Source organism: Nicotiana tabacum, chromosome 19 (assembly GCF_000715075.1).
Source record: "Nicotiana tabacum cultivar K326 chromosome 19, ASM71507v2, whole genome shotgun sequence".
NCBI lineage: Eukaryota > Viridiplantae > Streptophyta > Magnoliopsida > Solanales > Solanaceae > Nicotiana > Nicotiana tabacum.
The window spans coordinates 109,371,423-109,377,977 of NC_134098.1; the positions used below are offsets into that span (position 1 = coordinate 109,371,423).

The 6,555-nt window shown below is 39.9% G+C and overlaps 1 pseudogene; it reads right to left on the minus strand.

Annotated features, from left to right (window-relative positions):
- Nucleotides 1–1,326: 1,326 nt before the first annotated feature.
- LOC142173646 (protein TIC 214-like) lies at nucleotides 1,327–2,401 on the minus strand (annotated as a pseudogene).
- Nucleotides 2,402–6,555: the final 4,154 nt, after the last annotated feature.

Consider the following 6,555-nt stretch of genomic DNA (forward strand, 5'->3'; position numbering starts at 1 on the left):
GTCTTGGAGTCAGAAGTTCTATTCTTACCAACCAAATAAGCACTTTTGCAAACTTCACCTTCCTGCGGTCAAAACAAGACTTACGGGTAACAACCAGACCTTACCAGGGACAGGGACCAGACTATAGAGCCTAATTAAATACAATTCAGGCTTGCTTTTTCAATTCACATCTATGAGCGAAGATTCCTCTATCTCTTGCTCGCTTCGATCGGACTCTGACAGCTTATGGAAGAATGATGGGTCGCTAACGAGGACCCTAAATGACCGCTCAGAAGGCCTACCTATTTTGTTTCCCAATCTGTCACTTGCTCGTCCCTCTTTCATGAAAATGGTCTCTCCTCTCTCGGCGGCTTAGACTCATTTCTATAGTCACTTGCTAAGATGATTTCCATTAAAGCATTCTCATTCAATGTCAATGCTGCCTTTTTTTTAATTCTTTTCTTTCTACTAGTTCTTAAATAATCAATTTGCAGGAAGTAAACGATGTCTTTCCTTTAATTTATATGACCGGCGAGTATTTTTTTACTGATTTCTTTTATTCCTATCTATTTTTTTCAGATGTTGTCCAATTAGGATCAATTGCATTGAATACAAATTTTACAAATTTAGTTCTTTTTTCTAAATTCATTGTTCCCTGTTCTTGATCTGAAAATAAAGAAAGGTCTTTCAAATTTAAAGTCGATTTTGGTTCGTTACCAAATTCATTGATTAAAGATAAGAACTCGTCAATTTCTGTTGATAATAATTTTTTATCAACTGTATCCACCTTTTGTCCAAATTCTTGATAATCGGTATTTGGCAGAAAGATAGTATGAATCCTATTTATTCTAACTCTCTCTTTCAAATTTTCTAGCGAAGTATTGTTTATGATTGAAGGTGAAAACATTTTTTTGATTGTACCTCGATATGGTCCATTTAACAAAGGATCATACATTTTAGGCATATATTCTCTTTTAGTGTCATCATTACACAATCTAGTCCTTGTTTTGAGTATATCGAGAGAAAAAGATTCCTTGTCTAGAACTTCAAGTTGATTTAAAAATTGCTTATTCAAATTATTACTTTTTTCTTTGTTGGTAGAGATCCACTGATTGTCCAGTTCATTAGGGTGCATTTTTTGGAGTGACAATATGAGTATCCTTCTTTTTATCATTTTTCAAAAAGTTGATAAACTTGGCGGGTATGTAAAAGATACTCTTTGTTTTCCATCGCTTTTACATGTGTCAAAAACATATTTTGACATTTCTGTTCTTACGGCCTGTTCAAATCGATTATTCTTTATGTAGCGAAATGGTCGATTCCATCTATTATAATAAAAAAGATGACTCACAAGAGGTTGTTGAAACCAGAAGAGTGCTTTATTTTCATTTTTTTATCAAGCGCTTGCAATTTAAAATTTTCTGGATTCCCCGTGTTATTATTATTCAGATAAGAATCCTCATAATCATAGATTGGATAATTACTAGTGTTATAGCCTATCGCTGTAAGGTGAGAGTGGAATTTATCCTTTGTTTTGTCATTTCCATTCACTCGGATTACTTCCGTTTCATCGATTTTGTCTGGATCCCACCTTTCTTCTGAAAAAAGGGAAGGAGAAGGATAAGGATCTTCTTCAGTGGATACCTATTGTTCCTGTTTAGTCCCCTTAATTTCGGAAGCTGTTTCTATTTCTTCATCTCTTTCTTCCTCATTTTCCACCCTTTCTTCTGTTTTTGAGGCTTCTTTCAGTTTCTTAGTAAATATGGGTGAGGGTATTCTACCAAATGGTAATAAATAAGAGAATACTAAAGATCCGAGCCATAAAATTTCTCAATTCTAACACAAGGTACTTATTAGATTGAATGTACTTATTCGGTCTAATAGAATAATTTTGATGTATCCAGACTAATACCAATCCAAGCCATTTCATGAATAAAATGTGACCAATTAATCAACCAACAAAACCACTTGTTACAAATAAGATATTGATGTTGCATCGAAAGAGATAAATGTTGACTAATCTGGCTAACATTGAACTTGGTAAAATGAAATGGTTGAATAATTGAAAAATAAGATTATTCAGGAATACACATTGAATGCTGAGATTATGCATTGAATTTATGGTAGTAGATCCATAATCAAAAAAGTGTTTGTGATTGTTCCAGAAGAAATGAAACAAAAGATATGGTCTAGCTAGGACAGTTATTATATGAGGTCTACCCAATGCTAGATGCAGAGGCGCATAATAGATCGATATGAACATCATGAGCTATCCCGTAATAAAACCAGTTGTTGTTGATACCTTCTTCTCGATTCCTTCTTCCATAACCAGAGCTCGGAGAAGGAAGAGATAAGAGGGCCCTATGGAAAATGTGATCAGAAATCCATAATAAAGTCCGACCACAATGACTAGAAACGACATATGTTATGTCAATAACACCAAAGGGATATTAAATTAATGGAATTAGGATATGGATGGAATATAATGAAATAGAGCCACTTTGAGGTTCCCTCTGAAATGAGGCATGTAAGGGAGCCACTACAAAGAAGTTCCTGGAGTTACGAATAAAGCTTCGAGCTCATATTGGTCATGGGTTAGGAATGGGAATTGAACTCAATGAGATCGAATCTCCTATTGCTCCTCAGTAGCCCAGTGGTAGAGCGGTCGGCTGTTAACCTATTGGTCGTATGTTCGAATCCTACTTGGGGATATTTATTTGAATCTGAATTAAAGAATTCAGAATAAAGGGGCTCGCTTTGACCGTTAAGAGTAGGTAACCCATTCCCTGCCTTTGTTTCTATTCAATTTTATCTCATCGTATCACATTCTGTTCTGTCAGTTAAGAAAATCACCATCAATACATCGGTCTAGGTCCGAGATAATCCTTTGTTCCATAGCCCTGGGGCTATTTACAACTAGCCAATTAAGAAGTCTCATATGTACTAGAACTGCATCAAAGATGCAGTCATCGATATTCCCAAAAGGTCACAATTGTCGCGAGCAAAGATATTAATGACGAGGAAGGCTTTTTTGTTATGCTACTAATACTTGCTCTGCTATTCTGCCCAAGCCTGGCTGAGGAAGAGTTACAGGGCGTAAAACAAAAAAATACGCTAATCGGGCATACTACGTGTAATGATTCCCCCATTCACGATAAATAATAAATAAAAAGAGATAAAGAAAAGCCATTCCATTTCGGCAAAACACCCACACCCATGATCCATAGCATTTGGTTCGCTATCTCAACCATGATTTTCCTACCACCAGAGGAAAAGGTACTTCCCTTTTGGGTCGGTTGTGGGCGAGGAGGAATTTGAACCCCCGACACCGTTGTTCGTAGCCACGTGCTCTAATCCCCTTAGTTACAGGCCCCACGATGTCTCCACTAGATCTGTTCCTGGAAGTACCCTCGTAAAAAGGAACCTTTCTTCTTCCTAGCCATTTTGGGTTACGAAGATGTGAAAGCGCGTTTATCTCTATAAAAAGGGTGCGTTCCGAGGTGTGAAGTGGGAGAGAAGGGATGTCACAATTGGGGTTTTGAATAAAACGACCTTTTGATTTTTCATTTATTTTTTCGTTTTCATATTGAAAAAGTAATAAGAATAAGAGGTGTTAAGCTTTTTATCATCCTGGCGTCGAGCTATTTTTCCGCAAGACCTCCCCTACAGTATCGTTACCGCAGTAGAGTTTAACCACCAAGTTCGGGATGGATTGGTGTGGTTCCTCTACACCTAGGACACCAGAATATCGAACCATCAACGAAGAAAGGCATAAGAGAAAAGAATATTATTGAAGTGGCCCCCTACTGGTAGTAATACCTCGATTTCATGGATGAAGGCTAACATTTTCTATTGTAATAGAGGGATGTGCAGATCAATTCTACTTTTAAATTTGCCATCTAGAGATAGTTTACCCTGAGTTAGGATACAGAGTTGAAGAGAATGCCAGTATATCAGTTCATCTTTATCAAAGGCCAAGATCTCCATGAATTCAATTATTTTGCGTCTCTTTGCTTCTGAGGCAGTTTCAATTTTAAGCCGATCCTCGAGGTCCAGTAAAAGGTCACTCCTCATCCCGATCTGATTAAAGGAGGAAGTAAACAGATCAAGTTTTCTACGTACTTCGGTTATGGAGGGTGCGGACCGGTGGGACGACGGGGTGGCCAGCTCCACCGGTTGGTTGCCGAAGATGACCCCTCGCCTTGGTGTCCAAATAAGTTTTTATAATAGTCAAAAGCACCTTAAAACCACAAATAAGTTGGAGATGAGGGTGATGAGTTGGGATCCTTTAAGGCGGGTGCACGGGGTTATGGTCTTGTTACTTTATGTTTCAGAGTCAATTGATCCCTCGATCAAGTCCTAACTAGAAATATCTTATGAGAAGAAGAGAAATCATTTGGATTCGAGGCAAAACCCCTCTTCGCCGTTACAGAGTTCTTCTGCATTAATCTCCGAAATTGAATGTCGGCTGACTATGGACTTAGTATTTATTCATGCAAAGATTCTCCTTTGAAGCTGGAGTAATGAATTGTCTACCTCATCACTGCGAAGAGCAGTGGCTCTGTTTTTTTGCATGCCTATAGAGAGAGACTCCAAAAGTACCGATGCTTAATCGAAAGAAAGAGCAATCAACTATATGCTTAACTCATGCCCCAGGAATCCCTAGACACAGAGATAGGGTACGAGCTAATCTTTTACTAGAGGGAAAGCTTGCGAAAAGCATAGAGCGTGCGTGCTACACTCTCGCCCTATGTCCATCCATGAATTTGAGGCGGGAGAAAAAGCGTAATTCCCCAGTATCATAGGTTACCTTTCTATCTTCCTCCCCCATGACGTTCCCAAAGTGATCATTATCCTTTTCTTGCTTTCTTCTAGTCTTGAATTTTTATAGAACGATTTTATATCAGGTATAGTTGGTTAGGATAAAGGGTTAGAAGATATAGCAAGTGTGCCGGGGATGCGGCTCGAGTATAGTAGGTCTGGTCGCCTAGCATGAAAGAGCCTTCTCTGGTAGCAGCACTATACCTTAGTATCTCCCTAGCTTCCAGTCTATGTAAAACATAGTTAGAAGAGGTCAATCTATCTGGCGTTTCCTCGTGTAAAGGACTATTTTTGCATCGTCTCTCTTTCGTTAGGTAATTACCGAGGCAAAAGAATCTCTCTCGGAAGTTAGTTTCCTCGCCATCTTAGTGTGACTAGACTAAAAAACTTTCACTTACTCGGTTGTTTTGCGGGAAGGACCTTCTATAATTACGTTTAACGTCCCTTTATGACTTTTCCGATCGGTGCCTTGGGTTGGTAGCTGGGCTCCGGGGCATTACTTCCAGGCTACTATTGAACCGATCCCAAAGAAGGAAAATAACGGACTAAAGCGAGGAGTTCATTAGCCATACATAGTTAAGGAGGATGGGGGTCAACCTCTTTCATGACCCATGTCTCCAGTGTGTCACTTGGTTAGCATTTATAGAACAAAGTAAGTAGGGCTGGTTTTTCGATAGGAAATAGACAGGGTAGGGGTAGTTGGCTATAACTGAGACATGTTTTTCGGATGGACGATATGGATTTTTTCGAGATAGTTAACCATTTTTTAAACCATGAGAGGGTGGATGTAATTCAGCTCGAACGAAGTGAGAGGGAGGTCATTCAGAACCCACTGGCGCCAGAATGGGGAGTGGCTCTAGAGCCGCTACCGTAGGCACCAGCACTGACATAACTTGCCCAAGCTGCTCCCAATCAAAAAGAGCATGCGAGACTTCGAAGGGACATTCACACTTTCATTCATGAGCAACTTCACGAGAATATTGTGAAAGGGGGAAATGGCGGTTGTCTGTGCACTTTCCGAAAATGATGGAAATATAGTCCAGTGCCGCGAATGTGATAACGTCTTATGATCTTACGATCTCCTAAAGCTACTCATTAGGGAATACCGGCCAAATTAGTCTGTCTGCCGCTTTCTTTCATAACAGAGCTGTTATCTCTGGTACTGGTGGTATTGGACAAGCTTTAAGGGAATAATCTCTTTTTTACTTTTGTATTTCATTCCCATGATGACTAAGAACATGCAAATCAAAAATTTCACTTCAAATTTACCTCAACAATATGCTGCTCATGGTATTTCATGATCAGTATTGGAAATGAACGGAGAAGTGGTGGAACGTGCGGAACCACATATTGGATTACTCTAGTGCGGCACGAAGCCACTGATGGCAAGTGGGCTCCTATGCCGCTATCTACGCCCTACTTGGTTCCCCTCCCCCGTTTGAGCAACTCAAGTGAATCGCCTTACCTTATTCCAAGATAGGGATAGAAGGGAGAAGGTTGTGAATGTGGCCTCGTTATCTATTCCTCCGGTCGGATGAATGGAGGACCGACTGACCCGAGTTTTCACGAGCGTTGGCGGGTTCTGGAGTGCATGTCAGGAGCGCTAGTACATTCCCCGGGGTGATCATCACCACCTGCACCTCACATCTTGGCACAGTAAAACATGTAACCCACCTGCTATTTCATTCAACTACATTTGTTCCATTAATCCATAGCGTAGAAGAATGCAGCAGCGAGGGACAACCCGCCCATACA